The following is a 21,347-nucleotide window of genomic DNA, read 5'->3' as shown; positions in this document are numbered from 1 at the left end:
TGGGGCTCGTATGCCAGCGCCTGGTGGCCGGGCCTTTGCCCACGGGGCCCGGCCGGGCCCAGCCCGAAGGGACGGTGCGGGTCCCTCCTCTTCCTCCTGTGAGCCCACCACCCACAGAGGCTACCGTAGGGGTCGGGTGCAGTGTGGATTGGGTGGCAGTGGACGGTAGGGGCCTCGACGACCTGATCCCCGGACACAGAACCTGGCTTTTGGGACATGGAATGTGACCTCGCTGGGGGGGAAGGAGCCTGAACATGTGTGGGAGGTAGAGAGATAACGTCTAGATATAGTCGGGCTCACCTCCACCCACAGCTTGGACTCTGGAACCCAGCTCCTCCACAGGGGCTGGACACTCCACTTCTCTGGAGTTGCCCGCGATGAGAGGCGGCGGGCTGGCGTGGGCTTGCTTATCGCCCCACAGCTCAGCCGCCATGTGTTGGAGTTCACCCCGGTGAACGAGAGGGTCGCGTCCCTACGCCTTCGGGTAGCGGACAGGTCTCTGACTGTTGTCTGGGACTATGGATCGAATAGCAGTACAGAGTACCCGACCTTCGTGGAGTCCTTGGGAGGGTTAGGGGTACTAGTTCTGGTCCAGGGTCAGACTTATCACCAGTTCTTTGTCTTTCCACCACCAAAGCTCCGGCCTATCAGGGTCTAAACAAGTGCGATGCTGGCCCCACATCGTTGCTGGGCCAGAGCGGGGCCAGAGCGGGGCCAGAGCAGAGCCAGAGGGGGTCCAGAGCGGGGCCAGAGCGGAGCCAGAGCGGAGCCAGAGCGGAGCCAGAGCGGGGCCAGAGCGGAGCCAGAGCGGAGCCAGAGCGGGGCCAGAGCGGGTCCAGAGCGAGATCTGACACGGCATCAGCTGGGGGCGGAGTTATCACGGCCTACATGGTGGAAGAGACACTGAACCAGCTTTCTGAAATCTACAGCGAACAGGGAGCCCCAGAGTGGTTATAGAGAAAAAAATTTGAAAAAAGCGTGGGAACGAGATAATTAGTCGTTTCCTCAACTTGATGATACGAGGGAACGAGATCATTTAATGTGCGATGGTGGAGCCGTGGCTCTAATTGAACTGTTGTGCTGCAGAGCTCCTGCTGTCACACTAAGTCAGCTGTGTCAGATATATAGTTTAGAAGCAGTTTTCATTGTGTTTTTTTTTCAGGCTTCTCATGGTGACATGATTGTAACTAACTTCACTTCCAGGTCTTGTGTGGCGTTCTGACGGCAGGCTGAGGTCCTCATGAGGCAGCAGGCAGGGTCGTAGCTGCCATTGAGGACACCGAGGTCGAGACCTCTGTATATTTTCCGATGTGTAAATAATTAAAAATAGATAAAACAATGCTTTGGAACTGGATGGCTTTATGAATGGATTCACACACACATATTCACAACATATTGAAATAACTTGTTTTAAATGTTTAAATTTCAATTAAATTTAGGTCTTCATTTCAGTTGCTACTTGAGATAATGAGTGGTGGAACTCAGTATTTCTTAAACTCTGGCTATGGCCCTGCCTGCAGGGGGCGCTCCGCTATGAGACGCTCCACAGAACTTCTTTCTAATGAAGCCAGACTTCTGGTTCCTCAGGAACTACTAAACAAACTACAAACTACTGGAAATGAAACTTGGAGTTTTTAGAGCTAAAATGATCTTTTTAATGGCTTCATGTGAAAGAGAACTTTAATCAGAGTGGTTACCTAGGTTACCATGGAAACGGCTGTAGAGCAGTTCTATCATTCTACACCTCCATTCCTCCATGTTGAAGCTTTTGATTCAGACACGTCCAGAAATAAAGTGAAAGGAGCAGAAAGTCACTATGGAATGTTGGAATGGTGAAAAATAAGAGCCAGGATCATTTATTAATGATAAAGAGGAGACATGAGAATGAGATCTTCTCTTTCTGGACCAAGATGGATTTTACATGTTATTCACATGGTTTAGTGAGAAACACCAATATCTAATGTGCTCCGCATCATTTGATCTCAAAGCGTCCATGGAGCAGTGGAGCATGACACCGTCAGGTTCACCCACAGAGGCACGGAGTCAGGACTGCAGTTTTCCATAACTTATTAAATTAAAACAAAACCAAAACTGAAAACACATACACAGAGACAAAGTCTCTTTCAGGTCCTTTCATGTGTCTCTGCGCTCCCTCCTGTCACCCCGAGTGTCTGGGCGGCTCCTCCTTTATGGGCGGAGAGGTGAGGCAGCACACCTGATTCTCATCAGGGCTTAATCACCTCTCTGCCACAGTCCATAACAGCAAATGAGACGGGGAAGGAGGCGAAATTGGTGAAGAAATATAATGCGAGGGAACGAGATGATAAATCGTTATCTCAAGTTACTAACGAGTTACTATCTCTATGTCCACTCTGGAGCTCTGGACTGAAACAAGACGGACATTAAAACCCAGCAATAGAGCGACGAGGAGGCTCAATGTTTTCATCAGAGGTTCAGGTCAGACTAGATGGAGCGACCCGGACCAAACCACTGGTACAGTCCGTCTCCTGGTTCCAGGATCCTGCCGGCGCTACATTGGTGGAACCAGTGACGTACCACGTTCTGGAGTGACGTGATGATGTGGCTCTACTGGCTCCATGGCGATGGAGCTGCTCATTAAGAACGGAACTAGAACCTGAACTAGAACCTGAACTAGAACCTGAACTAGAGCCTGAACTAGAACCTGGTTCTTTTGGTGGAAAAGTCCTGTGTGTGAGGCAGGCTGATATTGTGTGCCTGTGGTACTCGCATTACCAGAGATTTGTCCTCTCCCACTCCATATTTGTCTCACTAACCCATACCACAATACATGCACATGCTCACACGTTAACGTGTTCACCCCTCGGGCTCAACCGTGGAGTAACTGTGTTTTTACCAGCACTTAACGGCTGCACCATTTAGTGTTTCAACACGTTTTTACGTACACCTCATCTGTGCATCCCTCGTCTTTCACAGTCCAAGCTTTGCTGAGTCACCATTATAATCCGGTATGATGACGTGACCTCTGAAAGCACGCTACCGACTGCTACGTCCCCAACTCCACCACATGGTTGTGATAGACAGATGGTTTCTAACACCCACCTCGCCCCCACGCACGCACGCACGCACGCACGCACGCACGCACGCACGCACGCACACACACACACACACACACACACACACACACACACACACACACACACACACACACACACACACACACACACACACATGCTGGTTGTAACACTCAATGCTCAACTCTCACAGCCTCTTTTTCATTTAAGTGTAGTTCTATTTTTGGTAAAGAAAAGTAACAAACTAAATCCTCTCAACTGGGACTGATGTTTGGTCATTAGTCCCTGATCCAGGGCGGTGCCCCATATTTATCACTCAGTAAATGACAGTTATTTATTTAATTATTAATTTGATTCACTCCTAAAATACTTTCAATGATTTATTCCAGTCCCGGCCAGCTCAGCTGGTAGAGCATGAGACTCTCAGTCTCAAGGTAGAGGGTTCATGTCCCACGCCGGGCGCCACCTTCCTGTGGGCTCTCCACCTTCCTGTGGGCTCTCCACCTTCCTGTGAGCTCTCCACCTTCCTGTGGGCTCTCCACCTTCCTGTTGGCTCTCCACCTTCCTGTGGGCTCTCCACCTTCCTGTGAGCTCTCCACCTTCCTGTGGGCTCTCCACCTTCCTGTGGGCTCTCCACCTGCAGGAAGGTTCTTAATGGGTCAATGTGATCTGGGTGACGGTGCTCAGACTGACACCACCACCAACCGGAAACAGATAAGAGGGAGAAGATGGATGGATGGATGGATGGATGATTTATTCCATTTAAGTCATGAATTACTTCCCCTAATTATTAATTATAATAGATAACAATTTAATTCAACTAACAATTTCAATCAGTCACAAGTTGCTTCAGTGATTTATTTGTCATCTTTTGCTTCAGTAATCCACATTAATTGGCACTAAATTAGTCCTGATCATATTTATGAGACAGGTTCCACTTCGTTCATGTTCACGATAACTCTTCAGTCAGGTCCTATACTTTTTACTTTATTCGTGCTTCCTGTAGGGAATATTATCAAAAAACACTCCATTAACTTACGTTGGTACCAGACAATAATAACCAACGTTCTAAACTAGAAACTTGTCTTGAAGACATAAAGGTTGGATGAGCCGTAATTTCCTGCTCCTGAACTCTGGTAAAACTGAAATTATTATATTTCGCCCAAAACATGTGAGAGAGAAATGATCTAAAGATCTAATAACACTAGATGGTATTACTAGATCAGCTCACTCCAATACTAACCTCGCTTCATTGGCTCCCTGTTCAATCTAGAAGAGAATTTAAAATCCTCCTCCTAACTTAGAACGCTCTGAACAACCAGGTTCCATCAGATCTTAAAGAACTGCTGGTCCCAGATCTCCCCAGAAGAACTCTTGGTTCTCACAGTGCTGGCTTACTGGAGGTTCCTAGCTTTTCTAAAAGTAGAATGGAGGCAGAGCTTTCAGCTTTCAGGTTCCTCTGATGTGGAACCAGATCCTAGTTCCAGTTAGGGAGGCTGAAACAGGTTCTACTTTTAAGGTTCTACTCAAGACTTTTCTATTTACTGAAGCTACAGTGAGGACTGCTACCCCCCCCCCCCCCCCCCCCCCCCACACACACACACAAACCTCTCTCTCTACCTCTCTCCCTCTCTCTCCCTCTCTCTACCTCTCTCCCTCTCTCTACCTCTCTCTCCCTCTCTCTCCCTCTCTCTCTACCTCTCTACCTCTCTACCTCTCTCTCCCTCTCTCTCTACCTCTCTCCCTCTCTCTACCTCTCTCCCTCTCTCTCCCTCTCTCTCTACCTCTCTCCCTCTCTCTCTACCTCTCTACCTCTCTCTCCCTCTCTCTCTACCTCTCTCCCTCTCTCTCTACCTCTCTCCCTCTCTCTCCCTCTCTCTCTCCCTCTCTCTACCTCTCTCTCTACCTCTCTACCTCTCTCTCTACCTCTCTCCCTCTCTCTCCCTCTCTCTCTACCTCTCTCCCTCTCTCTCCCTCTCTCTCTACCTCTCTCCCTCTCTCTCTACCTCCCCTACCCGAACCAGGGTGGGTTTCCACGGTTTGTATCTCCCCCCAATCTATCTCTCTGTCTCTCCTTTCCTTTCCTCTCCTCTATCCCCTCACCCAACCGGTCCTCAGAAAGCCTCCACCTCTGACTCTGGGTTCTACAAAGGTTCTTCCTGTTAGAGGAGTTTTTCTTTCCACAGTCACAAATTAATAATTAATAATCTGCTGCTCATGTGGATTCGTTGGGTTTTTCTCTTTTCTCTGTTAAAAGTTCCTAGAAATGACTGTGTTGTGTTTGGTGCTTTACAAATAAAGTTGAATTGAATTGAATTCATAAACGCCAATTATTGATTAATAAATGACCATCGATTTCAATTGCTGAGTTCATAAAATGCCTTAGCGATTTAATGCCTTTGGTGGTCTCCAATTTCAGTAACTCATTTCTGATAACTCATTATATACTTGTTACATAGATTACACTTGGTGTATTACTTTTAGTAATCTATACCTCCAGTAATCTCCGCAGTCTACTTTTTGTGGTCTGCATTTATTGATTAATACATGACCATGTACTCCTTTGAATGATTTGGCTTATGAATTTTTTTGATGTAACATTTATTTAACCAGCAAAAAACCTTGTTGAGATTGAAAATCTCTTTTTTAGGAGAGTCCTGGCCAAATCAGGCAGCAGTACAGAAAAAACGTTTCAGACAGAACAGCCAATTGTACACATAAAACAAATAAGAGAAACCAAAAAGCATAAATTACATCCAGTGATACCTTTGGTAACTTATTGCTTCAGTACATTACTTTTACTGACCAAACACTGACTGTTTTGGTTGGTTTTGCCAATGTATTTTTACATTTTTAATTGGGGCCCAAAAGATACTCGTTTATAGAAAGATCTGCAGCTTCTGTGATGTTAAAAGTTATTTCCTAATTATTTGTTTATTGTGTTATCTGGATAAATATGTCGCACAGGTGAATATGACACACTAAACAACTGCATGTGAGATAAGAAGGTTCAATTTGGAATCAGTGGGAGCGTTTGAGTTGTCAGTTATAAGAGATAGAAAGGGAGACTGCTCTCATTCCTCTCTGGTGTGCCTCTTTCACTTTGTCCTCAATGCTCTCCCTTCTTCCTTCACTTCTATCCAGCTTGCTCCATTCATATTTTTGCAGCATTCAGTCAGCAAGCTGCAGTGAAACCCAGCCTTCTCCTCCACACAGAGCCCTGCGTGTTCACACGCATTGACGTCACAGCTGAGGCACGGCAGCCAGGAGCAGAGGTATTATTATCATCATCCAGCAGAGGGAGAAGCACACAGAAAGATCTGCTGGTGGGAAGGTGGGGGTTTCTCTCATGAAGGAACAGCAGGAAAGCGTGCTTTGGCCTTTCTAATCCTTCGAACAAGCAGGTGATTATTATTATTGCACTGTGTTACTCCCCAGAGGGAAAATTCCTTTCCCAATTTAACCCATCGGTAGCAGCCACACAGCAGCGCTGGTGGGGGCCGAGGGTCTTGCTCAGGGGCCCACGGTGCATGTGTTTTGGGACTATGGGAGGAAACCGGACTGCCGAACTCCACACATAAAGGCCCCAGGTGATATCCAAACCCACCACCTTCTCGCTGTGAGGCGAGAGCGCTAAACACTGCCCAACCGTGTGGCCAATTACCACTACATTTTATTTCCTCTGGCTGTAGTCCCCCTCATGCTGCGGTGATTTGCAGCATTCATCCTCTCATTGGGAGCCCACGGTGAATGAAATGCAGTGCAGCAGTGTGTGTGCCATGATGGGGCCAACAAATCTATTGGCAGAAGACCTGAATGACATGAAAGAGTCACTGGACTTCCTGTCAAAGGTGGTGCTGTCAGGCTACAGTAGAAAACCATCATGGGCTCGAGGGAGGAGGTAAAGGCCCTGAAAGTCCAGAATGTCAAGAAGGAGAGGTGCATCACCTTCCTGGAAAACAACTTGTTAAGTGTCGGACTTGAAGCAGTGCACACGCATTAATGATGTGATCATCACTGGCCTGCGTGTCAAACCTTGCTCCTTCACTCAGGCAGTGACAGTGGATTAAGACGGGGCCGCAGTATCATATGTCGGACTGTGTTGAGCGACCAGAGGCTTCTATTCTCCGGTCGAAGGCAATAGAGATGGACCAGAACACCATAGAAGCCTGTCACCCACTGCCCAGGAGGAGCAAGAACCACAAATTTGTCAATATAATGAGGTTTGTAAACAGAAAACGGAGCTCCTAATACAAGGGAGGAAACTGAGAGGATCGGATGTCTAGATGAATGAACATTTGACCAAACGGAACACAGACATAGCCAGGAAAGCCCGGTTCTTGAAGAAGCAGGGGAAGAGCCAGGCAACGTGGACCTCCGGCTGCAGGGGGTTTATTAAGCTGAATGGAACACAGGAAGAGGCCAAGGTCCTGGTGGTCCGTGACATCGAGGATCTGGAGAGATTGGCTGAGTACCAATAGAACTGAAGGTAAAACTCAATGGATTCTTCACATTAGGATGACACTCATTATCAGCAATAACTGCTGGCAGATCATCAGCAAACACAACAAAAACAAACTGCTGTCCGAAAGCCAATATGGATTCAGATCACAAAGATCCACCCCACTGGCATTAATAGAATTACTAGAAGAAATCAGCTGCGACATGGTCAAACAGAAATGTGCATTCATAGAGTCCATCAACCATAAAAAAAGCATTCAACACAATAAATCATGAAATAATCATCAATAAACTGGAACACTATGACAACAGGTTAGGTATGTGAAACAAAACTAAAACATCAACCAAATGGAACGTAACTGGAAAGAGCATATGGAGTGAGTTTTGTCTGTTGAGCCGTCTTTCTGCCGGAGTCCAAAATCTTTCCATCCCGCTGATTTATTTCCAAGAGGTGAGCGTAAGTCGTCCTTTTTGGGCTGCTCGCGCTAGCCATGACGCCGCCGTGCACGTTGGGTGAAGGTGGCGAGAGTGCGCAGGAAATGGTGACACCGACGTACAGACAAGCTACGTGAATTTCAATATAAAGGCGTATCTTAAAGATGACGATGTGAATCAATGTTGTCATTGTGCATCGATGTGATTGTATCATTAATAAATGAATGGGTGTGGATCGAAGTGGATTGATGTATTGTTACACCCCTTGTAATTAGTACACAAATCTGTGACCAAAAAACACAACCTTTACCATAAAACACTTGTAGTTTCTTTAATAATAAAGATATTTCAATCAAACTTTCAGGGAAGGTGTATCTCTTCAGACTCTTCAATCTGAAGAAATAATAATATATATTTTAAATTTGTTCTTGGTCTGAAATACATTTGATAGTATTAAGATTGGAGCTGCCATATCCTTAAGCATACTGCTAAGTCTGGAATGTTGCATTCATACGCCGCTGTTGGTTTTTCCCTGTGGAAAGAAAATGCATTAATGAAGAGTAGTATTAAATACTGTAGTCATTGACTAAACAGAATGTGTCTTACCTACCTCACATCATTAAATCTTCTCTTCTTGGTCTCAACTCAGGCGTATGCTTTTTCTCTCTCCCTCCCTTACCTGCCCTGCTTGCTGCTCCTTGTCTTGTACTGTCTTTTGTCAGATTCTAATAGGAGCCTCTCTCTACATCTCTATTCAAACTGAAATTATGGAATTGATCAGTTGGTCTCTCATTGCAACCGGAAAAAAAGATTTCCACAAAAAGAATTGGAAAGGGAGAGCCTTCCTGTCCTGATGGAATGTTTGCTGTTGGATACATGTTGGACTCCTGGGGGAGTTGGAGGATTGTGTGTCTGTCCATTCTTTCCATTGAGGACGTGGAAGACGTCTACATAATTGGAATTATGATAACAGGTATGCTGCTGATTGGAGCTGGCAGTTTTCTGGTCAATCGCAAAGTTCAGATTACGTTGGCAGCTGTTCTGGGAAGGCTGCCAGGCATTACTGAGATTGTGCAGAGCTCTTAACACTCAGACTGAAGTGATAAACCAACTCAAAAGTAAGAAGGATGTGACTTTTGAACGTCTACGTGGGATGGAATCCAACTTGGAGAAGTTGACAGCTCGCCTTGAAAGCTAAAGGGCCACCATATTGGATATACTGCGGAGAGACCGGGGACTCAAGGCCGAGAGAAGTTGTGCTTGGACCTGACCGAAAACAATTGTTACCGACATTGAGTCCCTGTCGTCCAAGGCTGGTTTATCTCTCTGTTTCTCCAGGATGTTTGTGCAGACTGACGCTCCGTTACTCCTCCTTATCTTCTCACCCCCGCTCCATCTAAACTTTGTTTCTGAATCAGAACTGTCCAAGGTCGTCTCACGTCATCAGACGATGGACTGAACTGTGCAGGGACAAGGCGGCCAGGATCAGACTAACTGCCTTCTGGTGTAAAGATATTCTATTCAGTCTATTCTAAATCATTGGCAATTAAATCTGCTGCCAAGGCATAGAGAGACACGTCATAAACAGACCAGTATGCAACAACATGCTTTTTTCTCTTGGACTTCACGCTCTCTATTGTCCCATTGTAGCCGGAGGCTATTTTCCTCCAGGCCACTAAGGGCGCTGTGAGCAGGGTGGGTGTCGAGGTGACTGGGCGGTGCCCAGTGCCCTTTAGAGTCCAGTGTGCACCAGTAGCACACACGCCTCTGCCACACCTGTCATGCTTCAATAGCCACCGTGTGCAAAGAGCAGCGTCTGCCCGGTACCGGATCACCGTCTAGTCGCACACTCTCCCCTCCACTGCTGGCCGGGAGGAGGAGCGACCTCATAAAGTCCTGAGGTGCGTTATTGCTGCCTGCTCTGGTGCTCTGTGGCTCAGCTTCCCCCTGATAAACCTGAGCAACGCTTCCAGGTGTGTGTCTTAAAGCTGCGGGCCAAGGATTACGTCCTCCGGTGGCTGAGGGACCACTGCATTGTATTTAGTATTGTTACAGCCCTATGGGTTCCTTTAGTCAACTTTGATTTAGTTTTGTACAGTAATTGAGTTTAGCTTTCTTAACTTCATATTTGTGTTCTTTAGCAGGCCAGTGTGGTGTTAAACCTGCGGCGGACGTCACTCCTGGAGATATGCTGCTGTTTTGGTTCTTCGGAGCGGTCGGATGTCCTGGCTGATTCAATTATTCTGTTGATTCATTGATTCAATTATTTTGATTTCAGTTCTTTTGATTATTTTCATTGTTTCCCTTTTTTTGTGTGTCAATTTGTTGATTTGGTTCTTTTGGGTTATTTGGTTTTCTTGTTCTTTTTTTGTACTTTTGTTTATAATCCTGCTTCCAACATCTGGCCTGGACAGTGTCTTGGTCCGGCTCCAACCGCAATCAGGCCCAGTCTTTTTAGCTCGTGTTCTCATTTTTTTTGTTATTTAGAATTTAATTGAGATTGAGTAGAGTGGCACCGTACACCAGATGGGAGGGGATGGTTACTTGCCCGATATGCAGACCCTCACCACACTGTGTCCACACTGAGAAGGAACCGTTGCATGTGCATTGCTAGTTTACTGAGCAGCAAGTAAATATAAATGTTATTTCAATCACACTAAAACAGATCCAATAAATCACTGCATTTGACTCACACAGTCCTATTTCAGTGACAAAAATAAAAACAAAAACACTAGAATCAGCAGCAGAAAGCTCATTTGCAGTTCTAAACATATTAAGGGCGGGTTTTTTTACTTACTTTGTCTCTTCCACGATGTTATTCCTCTTTTCTACCACGTGCCTTACAATTACATGCTAATATCCAATCATAAAATTAGGCGATGACGTCATTAAGCGACGTCTCGCGACTTTGAGGACAGCCAATAGCTATAGTGTCCTTGGGCAAGACACTGAACCCTAAAACTGCCCCCATTGGAGTGACAGCGCCTTGCACGGCTGCAGCCTCCAATGGTGTGTGAATGGATGAATGTGATGAGCTATGTAAAGAGCTTTGGGGCTGTTGTCAGCAAAAAGGTGCTATATAAGTAAGTCCATTTATCATTTATCATTTACTTTCCTTACTGAGGAGTTGGCAACACTGGCCGCAACACAGGAACGAAAGAGCCGCATGGCTCCGGAGCCGAGGGCTGCCGACCCCGATCGAGCTCATGGCAGCTGCTACGAGTTAGCTAGTGGACAGAAATACAGAACAATAAGTTTATATTTGCAAAATTCAAACAATAGTAATGCTCCATTTTACCTGGTAAAAGTAATCTCCCGAGCCCTGCTTTCTACAGTCCGCCGATTTGTACAGGAATACATCTAGAACCCAGATGAACTTTTTCTAGTCCATTTTCAGAAACTTATAGTTCTTTCCCCACCATGGCAGACGTCACTAACTAGAGCCGCCGTCGCTTTATTATGACGTCACTAAGTGAAGGTGCTGTCTGACTGCCACACCACCGTGATCTCCTTTACTAACTCCTTTAGGAAGCCTCCTAACACCTTTCACTAACTCCTTTAGGAAGCCTCCTAACACCTTTACTAACTCCTTTAGGAAGCCTCCTAACACCTTTCACTAACTCCTTTAGGAAGCCTCCTAACACCTTTCCTTAACCCCGTGACGTCATCCAGGGGGTTAAGCTAAAGTCCATCGATAAGGAGACAGGAGGGACTTTTCGGTTGCTGGTACCTACAACAGACTTGACGACCAGGCCAAGATGGCGGCTGTGTTTCCTGCTCCGCGTTAGCCAATGTGGCGTCTACTCTTTGGTCGTTTTACAATTCTTAGAACATCAGTGTGTACTCGCATACGTCATGAGTAAATACTGGCAGGGCGTCCTCGGAAGTGCGGAAATGCAAATGTACGAGGACGCATCGACGTTAATGGAGAATTGGAACACGAGCGTACTTGATGACGCGATGGCTGTCATGGCTGGATGATGGACCTTGAAACTGAGGAGGAGGAAGAGGAGGAGGAGGAACCGGTTGCCTCTCTGGTTCAGTAGGTGGGTGGATTGTACATAGGGTTGCCAACCCTCCCTTGAAAAACGGAATCATCCCGTATTTGCAAACAAAAGTAGGCGTCTCGTATTGAGCTGAAAAGGGACACACTTTGTCCCGTATGACCGTGAGAATCAAAAATAGTCTGTAAAATGTCAATGGAATTTATGACCAGCCGGGCGCTTTATATCAAAACTTAGGGTAAAGTTATTCCACCACCTCTCCTGCTCTGTGACCAATGAGCTGACAGCATACTCACACACGTGTACGACAATACAGAATCCCAATCATCTCATTGGTTGAGGTACAGTTTCTCGAGAACAAGATACCGGAAGACAACAGACAAAGCACAGTTTATTCTCTCCGCAAAACACAAAGCGAGCCGGAGTACGGCTGAAAAAACAAAACAGGAGTGCAAGCAGCAAGCGTCGGAGACGAGACGGGAGGCGACACCAGGACCACTCAGGACGATCGACAATAATCCGGCAGCACACTTCGATCAGCTGCCGGCTTAAGTACCACGCTGATCATGATCAGCCTCAGGTGTGTGCTTGTCCCTGGAGAGTACAGCACTAAGAGAAGGGGAGAGAGAGGAGAGGTGCACCAAACAGGAAAAACAGAACATCACAGTACCCCCCCCAATGGACACCACCTGGCGTCCTACCAGGCTTGTCCGGGTATTTGGTGTAAAAGTCTGTGAGTAGTGTATCGTCCAAGATCAGGGATCGTGAGATCCAGGACCGGTCCTCAGGTCCATATCCCTCCCAGTCCACCAAGAAATGGAAACCACGTCCACGACGACGTACATCCAGGAGGCGACTGACTGTGAATGCGGAGTGGCCATCCACAATCCGGGGGGGAGGAGGGGGATCGGAAGGAGGGCTCGTGGAGACAGGCTTGAGTAGTGATACATGAAATGTAGGGTGTACTTTGAGAGATGCAGGGATCTTTAGTCTTATAGCACAAGGGTTTATAATCCTCTCAATTACGTAGGGTCCTATGAACCTTGGGGCGAGTTTTCGTGACTCAACCTGAAGGGGAAGGTTCTTGGTGGAGAGCCACACCCTTTGACCTGGTTGGTAATTTGGTGCGTCGGCTCTGTGTCTGTCCGCCAACCTTTGATTTCGGGCTGAGGACCGAAGAAGCGCTGCACGAGCTTTGCGCCACACTCTGTGAGCACGACCCAAGTGATCTTTGACAGAGGGGACAGCGCTTTGTAAATCTTGCTCGGGGAAGAGGGGAGGTTGGAAACCATGATCCACCATGAAAGGGGACATGCCTGTGGAAGAGCAAACTAACGAGTTGTGGGCATATTCAACCCAGGGCAGATTCGAGGACCAGGAGGCAGGATGCTGAGCGGTGACAGAGCGGAGGGTTGATTCCAAGCCCTGATTTGTTCGCTCCGTCTGGCCATTAGTTTGTGGATGGTAACCTGAGGACAAACTAGCAGAGACACCCAGAGTCAGACAGAACGCCTTCCAGACACGGGAGGAAAACTGGGGACCGCGATCCGAAACCATGTCCTGTGGGATTCCATGGAGTCAAAAAACACGGTGAGTCAGGAGAGAAGCAGTTTCCAGAGCCGAGGGTAGCTTAGGCAAGGGGACAAAGTGTGCAGACTTGGAGAATCTGTCCACAATCATGAGGATCACTGTGTTACCGTCTGACGGAGGGAGGCCGGTCACAAAATCAACAGCGATGTGGGACCAAGGGCGATGCGGGACTGGTAGGTGTCGGAGGTGACCTGCTGGAGCTTTGTGACTGGCCTTACTTCGGGCGCAAACCGAGCAGGCAGCGACGTAGGCTCTGGTATCAGCGGAGATGGAGGGCCACCAGAATCGCTGACGCAGGAGGGCCAGGGTACGGTGGAACCCAGGGTGGCAGGCCAGCTTGGAATCATGCCCCCACTGTAGAACTTGTGTCCCAAGAGGGGAGACAAATAGGCATCCCTCTGGACAACCTTCAGGGGTACCTGAGGTGGGTTGAGCCTCCTGGACCAGCTCCTCAATCTCCAACTGGGCAACAGCCACAACACAAGAAGGGGGAAGAATGGCCTGGGGGACGGACGACTCCTCCGAAGGGGCAAACTGTCGGGAAAGTGCATCCGCCTTAATATTCCTGGAGCCAGGGCGATAGGTGATCTTGAACCGAAATCTTCCCAGGAAGAGGGCCCAGCGGGCCTGATGGGAGTTGAGTCTGCGGGCAGAGTGAAGGTAAGCAAGGTTCTTATGGTCAGTCCAAACTACGAATGGGTGTGTGGAGCCCTCCAACCAGTGCCTCCACTCCTGAAGTGCCAAAACCACCGCCAACAGCTCTCGGTTGCCCACATCATAGTTCCTCTCTGGCTGTGATGGTCGCCGGGAGAAAAAGGCACATGGGTGGAGCTTCTCATCTGGAGCAGTGCATTGGGAGAGCACCACCCCCACCCCAGTGTCTGAAGCGTCCACCTCCAGGACGAACGGACGGTCTGGGTCAGGATGCGACAGTACCGGGGCAGTGGAAAAGAGAGTCTTTAATCTGTCAAAAGCACCTTGTGCATCCACAGTCCATGAAAAGGGTACCTTCACCGATGTCAGCCTTAGTAACGGGCTGGCGACCTTGTTGTAGTCCCTAATAAACCTCCGGTAAAAGTTTGCAAAACCCCTCCAATAAGCTCATCAAAAAGGCTAACCTGGATCCATCCGAAAAACAAGTGAGCGGCTGCTGCTGAAAAACTAAGTAACACTGGTGAATAAACTGGCTGCATGCCCCTAGATCACCTGAGTACCTGGCGGGAGTAGGGATGAATGGCTCGCGGGACAGCGCAGCAGGTGGCGTCGCTCCAGCGGCGCTGTTGGCAGCAGCGAGAGGTGCAGCGGCAGGTGCGGCGGTGACATCATCAGAGCCAACGGCGTAGGTGTCCAGGCGCTGGGGACAGACTTGTTCCACCCGCGTCGTGAGCCGGTCGACTGAGGACACCAACTGCCAAACCACATCGGCGACGCCCTGTAGTGCTTGTTCGTGCTGCCCAACCCGTGCGCCCTGGATCTGTAGCGCAGATCGCATCTGCTCAACCTCCGCAGGATCCATTCCTTTCTTTAGCCGGATTATTCTGTGATGGCGAAGCAGCCAAAAGCAGAGGCGGGTAATCGGAGGTAAAAACGAACAGTTTATTCACTCCGCAAAACACAAAGCGAGCCGGAGTACGGCTGAAAAAACAAAAACAGGAGCGCAGGCAGCAGGCAGCAGGCAGCAGGCAGCAGGCAGCAGGCAGCAGGCAGCAGGCAGCAGGCAGGAGGCGTCGGAGAGGAGACGAGAGGCGACACCAGGACCACTCAGGATGATCAACAATAATCCGGCAGCACACTTCGATCAGCTGCCGGCTTAAGTACCACGCTGATCATGATCAGCCTCAGGTGTGTGCTTGTCCCTGGAGAGTGCAGCACTAAGAGAAGGGGAGAGAGAGGAGAGGTGCACCACACAGGAAACACAGAACATCACAATGTGCTTTTAAATAAGTATGTTTCTTCAGTAACATATTATTTGGTGTTTGGTTCGTTCAATATCAACTAGTCCTACAATTTATCACGTCACAATGTAGTATTTAGTGGTACAAAATGTAGTATTTAGTAGTACACAATGTGGTATTTAGTGGTACACAATGTAGTATTTAGTAGTACACAATGTAGTATTTAGTGGTACACAATGTAGTATTTAGTAGTACACAATGTAGTATTTAGTGGTACACAATGTAGTATTTAGTGGTACACAATGTGGTATTTAGTGGTACACAATGTAGTATTTAGTAGTACACAATGTAGTATTTAGTGGTACACAATGTAGTATTATAGTGGTACACAATGTAGTATTTATTGGTACACAATGTAGTATTTAGTTGTACACAATGTAGTATTTAGTGGTACACAATGTTGTATTTAGTGGTACACAATGTAGTATTTATTGGTACACAATGTAGTATTTAGTAGTACACAATGTAGTATTTAGTGGTACACAATTTAGTATTTAGTGGAACACAATGTAGTATTTAGTAGTACACAATACATTAATACATCAGAATGCACCATTTAACTGCTGAATCTCCTCTCCGGCGCCTGAGAGGAGAACCTTGTTGAAAGACCGCGGTGTTGTATTGTATTGCGTTGCGTGTTGTGTTGTGTATTGTATTGTGTTGCATTGCGTGTTGTGTTGCGTTGCGTTTGGTTGTGTTGCTTGTTGTGTTGTGTTGCATTGCGTGTTGTGTTGCATGTTGTGTTGCGTGTTGTGTTGCATGTTGTGTTGTGTTGCGTGTTGTGTTGCCTGTTGTGTTGCATGTTGTGTTGCGTTGCCTGTTGTGTTGCATGTTGTGTTGTGTTGCGTGTTGTGTTGTGTTCCGTTGCGTGTTGTGTTGCGTGTTGTGTTGCGTGTTGTGTTTTGTTGCGTGTTGTGTTGTGTTGCATTGCGTGTTGTGTTGCGTGTTGCGTTGTGTTGCGTGTTGTGTTTTGTTGCGTTGTGTTGTGTTGCGTTGTGTTGTGTTGCGTTGTGTTGTGTTACGTTGTGTTGTGTTACGTTGTGGTGTGTTACGTTGTGTTGTGCTGTGTTGCGTTGTGTTGTTTTGCGTTGTGTTGCGTTGTGTTGTTTTGCGTTGTGTTGCGTTGTGTTGTGTTGTGCTACGTTGTGTTGTGTTACGTTGTGTTACGTTGTGTTGTGTTGTTTTGTGTTGCATTGTGTTGTGTTTCGTTGTGTTGTGTTACGTTGTGTTGTGTTGCGTTGTGTTGTGTTGTTTTGCGTTGTGTTATGTTACGTTGTGTTGTGTTGTTTTGCGTTGTGTTGCGTTGTGTTACGTTGTGTTGTGTTACGTTGTGTTGTGTTACGTTGTGTTGTGCTGTGTTGCGTTGTGTTTTGTTGTTTTGCGTTGTGTTGCGTTGTGTTGTGTTGTTTTGCGTTGTGTTGTGTTGCGTTGTGTTGCGTTGTGTTGTGTTATTTTGCGTTGTGTTGCGTTATGTTGTGTTGTGCTACGTTGTGTTGTGTTACGTTGTGTTACGTTGTGTTGTGTTGTTTTGTGTTGCGTTGTGTTGTGTTTCGTTGTGTTGTGTTACGTTGTGTTGTGTTACGTTGTGTTGTGCTGTGTTGTGTTGTGTTGCGTTGTGTTGTGTTGTTTTGCGTTGTGTTGCGTTGTGTTGTGTTACGTCGTGTTGTGTTGTTTTGCGTTGTGTTACGTTGTGTTGCGTTACGTTGTGTTGCGTTACGTTGTGTTGTGCTGTGTTGCGTTGTGTTGCGTTGTGTTGTGTTGTTTTGCATTGTGTTGTGTTTCGTTGTGTTGTGTTACGTTGTGTTGTGTTACGTTGTGTTGCGTGTTGCGTTGTGTTGCGTGTTGTGTTTTGTTGCGTGTTGCGTTGTGTTGTGTTACGTTGTGTTGTGTTTCGTTGTGTTGTGTTACGTTGTGTTGTGTTACGTTGTGTTGCGTGTTGCGTTGTGTTGCGTGTTGTGTTTTGTTGCGTGTTGCGTTGTGTTGTGTTGCGTTGTGTTGCGTTGTGTTGTGTTGCGTTGTGTTACGTTGTGTTGTGTTTCGTTGTGTTGTGTTACGTTGTGTTGTGTTGCGTTGTGTTGTGTTGTTTTGCGTTGCGTTACATTGTGTTGCGTTACGTTGTGTTGTGCTGTGTTGCGTTGTGTTGCGTTGTGTTGTTTTGCATTGTGTTGCGTTGTGTTGTGTTTCGTTGTGTTGTGTTACGTTGTGTTGCGTGTTGCGTTGTGTTGCGTGTTGTGTTTTGTTGCGTGTTGCGTTGTGTTACGTTGTGTTGTGTTGTGTTATGTTACGTTGTGTTGTGTTGTTTTGCGTTGTGTTGCGTTGTGTTACGTTGTGTTGTGTTACGTTGTGTTGTGTTAAGTTGTGTTGTGCTGTGTTGCGTTGTGTTGTTTTGCTTTGTGTTGCGTTGTGTTGCGTTGTGTTGTGTTGTGCTACGTTGTGTTGTGTTACGTTGTGTTGTGTTGTTTTGTGTTGCGTTGTGTTGTGTTTCGTTGTGTTGTGTTACGTTGTGTTGTGTTACGTTGTGTTGTGTTGTGTTGCGTTGTGTTACGTTGTGTTGTGTTTCGTTGTGTTGTGTTACGTTGTGTTGTGTTGCGTTGTGTTGTGTTGTTTTGCGTTGTGTTGCGTTGTGTTGTGTTACGTTGTGTTGTGTTGTTTTGCGTTGTGTTGCGTTGTGTTACGTTGTGTTGTGTTACGTTGTGTTGTGCTGTGTTGCGTTGTGTTGCATTGTGTTGTGTTGTGTTGTTTTGCGTTGTGTTGCGTTGTGTTGCGTTGTGTTGTGTTGTGCTACGTTGTGTTGTGTTACGTTGTGTTGTGTTGTTTTGTGTTGCGTTGTGTTTCGTTGTGTTGTGTTACGTTGTGTTACGTTGTGTTGCGTTGTGTTGCGTTGTGTTGTGTTACGTTGTGTTGTGTTGTGTTGTGTTGCGTTGTGTTTCGTTGTGTTGCGTTGTGTTTCGTTGTGTTGTGTTACGTTGTGTTGTGTTGTGTTGCGTTGTGTTGCGTTGTGTTGCGTTGTGTTGTGTTGTTTTGCGTTGTGTTGCGTTGTGTTGTGTTGTGTTGTTTTGCGTTGTGTTGCGTTGTGTTGCATGTTGCGTTGTGTTGTGTTGTTTTGCGTTGTGTTGCGTTGTGTTGCATGTTGCGTTGTGTTGCGTTGTGTTGCGTTGTGTTGTGTTGTTTTGCGTTGTGTTGCGTTGTGTTGCATGTTGCGTTGTGTTGCGTGTTGTGTTTTGTTGCGTGTTGCGTTGTGTTGTGTTACGTTGTGTTGTGTTTCGTTGTGTTGTGTTACGTTGCGTTGTGTTGCGTTGTGTTGTGTTGCGTTGTGTTACGTTGTGTTGTGTTTCGTTGTGTTGTGTTACGTTGTGTTGTGTTGTGTGTTGTGTTACGTTGTGTTGTGTTGTGTTATGTTACGTTGTGTTGTGTTGTTTTGCGTTGTGTTGCGTTGTGTTACGTTGTGTTGTGTTACGTTGTGTTGTGTTAAGTTGTGTTGTGCTGTGTTGCGTTGTGTTGTTTTGCTTTGTGTTGCGTTGTGTTGCGTTGTGTTGTGTTGTGCTACGTTGTGTTGTGTTACGTTGTGTTGTGTTACGTTGTGTTGTGTTGCGTTGTGTTGTGTTGTTTTGTGTTGCGTTGTGTTGTGTTTCGTTGTGTTACGTTGTGTTGTGTTACGTTGTGTTGTGTTGTGTTGCGTTGTGTTACGTTGTGTTGTGTTTCGTTGTGTTGTGTTACGTTGTGTTGTGTTGCGTTGTGTTGTGTTGTTTTGCGTTGTGTTGCGTTGTGTTGTGTTACGTTGTGTTGTGTTGTTTTGCGTTGTGTTGCGTTGTGTTACGTTGTGTTGTGTTACGTTGTGTTGTGCTGTGTTGCGTTGTGTTGCATTGTGTTGTGTTGTGTTGTTTTGCGTTGTGTTGCGTTGTGTTGCGTTGTGTTGTTTTGCGTTGTGTTGCGTTGTGTTGTGTTGTGCTACGTTGTGTTGTGTTACGTTGTGTTGTGTTGTTTTGTGTTGCGTTGTGTTTCGTTGTGTTGTGTTACGTTGTGTTACGTTGTGTTGCGTTGTGTTGCGTTGTGTTGTGTTACGTTGTGTTGTGTTGTGTTGTGTTGCGTTGTGTTTCGTTGTGTTGTGTTACGTTGTGTTACGTTGTGTTGCGTTGTGTTTCGTTGTGTTGTGTTACGTTGTGTTGTGTTGTGTTGCGTTGTGTTGCGTTGTGTTGCGTTGTGTTGTGTTGTTTTGCGTTGTGTTGCGTTGTGTTGCGTTGTGTTGTGTTGTTTTGCGTTGTGTTGCGTTGTGTTGCATGTTGCGTTGTGTTGTGTTGTTTTGCGTTGTGTTGCGTTGTGTTGCATGTTGCGTTGTGTTGCGTTGTGTTGCGTTGTGTTGTGTTGTTTTGCGTTGTGTTGCGTTGTGTTGCATGTTGCGTTGTGTTGCGTGTTGTGTTTTGTTGCGTGTTGCGTTGTGTTGTGTTACGTTGTGTTGTGTTTCGTTGTGTTGTGTTACGTTGCGTTGTGTTGCGTTGTGTTGTGTTGCGTTGTGTTACGTTGTGTTGTGTTTCGTTGTGTTGTGTTACGTTGTGTTGTGTTGTGTGTTGTGTTACGTTGTGTTGTTTTGCGTTGTGTTGCGTTGTGTTGTGTTGTGCTACGTTGTGTTGTGTTACGTTGTGTTACGTTGTGTTGTGTTTCGTTGTGTTGTGTTTCGTTGTGTTGTGTTACGTTGTGTTGTGTTACGTTGTGTTGTGCTGTGTTGTGTTGTGTTACGTCGTGTTGTGTTGTTTTGCGTTGTGTTACGTTGTGTTGCGTTACGTTGTGTTGCGTTACGTTGTGTTGCGTTACGTTGTGTCGTGCTGTGTTGCGTTGTGTTGTGTTGTTTTGCGTTGTGTTGCGTTGTGTTGTTTTGCGTTGTGTTGCGTTGTGTTGTGTTGTGTTACGTTGTGTTATGTTGTGTTGTGTTGTGTGGTGTTGTGTTACGTTGTGTTACGTTGTGTTGTGTGTTGTGTTACGTTGTGTTACGTTGTGTTGTGTTGCGTTGTGTTACGTTGTGTTACGTTGTGTTACGTTGTGTTGTGTTACGTTGTGTTACGTTGTGTTGTGTTGCGTTGTGTTGCGTTGTGTTACGTTGTGTTGTGTTGCGTTGTGTTGCGTTGTGTTACGTTGTGTTGTGTTGTGTTACGTTGTGTTACGTTGTGTTGTGTTGCGTTGTGTTGCGTTGTGTTACGTTGTGTTGCGTTGTGTTGTGTTACGTTGTGTTACGTTGTGTTGTGTTGCGTTGTGTTGTGTTGCGTTGTGTTGCGTTGTGTTGTGTTACGTTGTGTTACGTTGTGTTGTGTTGTGTTGCGTTGTGTTACATTGTGTTACATTGTGTTGTGTTGCGTTGTGTTGCGTTGTGTTACGTTGTGTTGTGTTACGTTGTGTTACATTGTGTTACGTTGTGTTGTGTTGCGTTGTGTTGCGTTGTGTTACGTTGTGTTGTGTTACGTTGTGTTACGTTGTGTTGTGTTGTGTTGCGTTGTGTTGCGTTGTGTTGTGTTGTGTTACGTTGTGTTGTGTTGTGTTGCGTTGTGTTGCGTTTTGTTGCGTTGTGTTACGTTGTGTTGTGTTACGTTGTGTTACGTTGTGTTGTGTTGTGTTGCGTTGTGTTGCGTTGTGTTACGTTGTGTTACGTTGTGTTGCGTTGTGTTACGTTGTGTTGTGTTGTGTTGCGTTGTGTTGCGTTTTGTTGCGTTGTGTTACGTTGTGTTGTGTTACGTTGTGTTACGTTGTGTTGCGTTGTGTTACGTTGTGTTGTGTTGTGTTGCGTTGTGTTGCGTTTTGTTGCGTTGTGTTACGTTGTGTTGTGTTACGTTGTGTTACGTTGTGTTGCGTTGTGTTACGTT

This window comes from Lipophrys pholis (genome assembly GCF_963383615.2).
Source record: "Lipophrys pholis genome assembly, chromosome: 19".
Lineage (NCBI taxonomy): Eukaryota > Metazoa > Chordata > Actinopteri > Blenniiformes > Blenniidae > Lipophrys > Lipophrys pholis.
The sequence above is the reverse complement of the archived record's forward strand: the minus strand, read 5'-3'. Positions refer to the sequence as shown.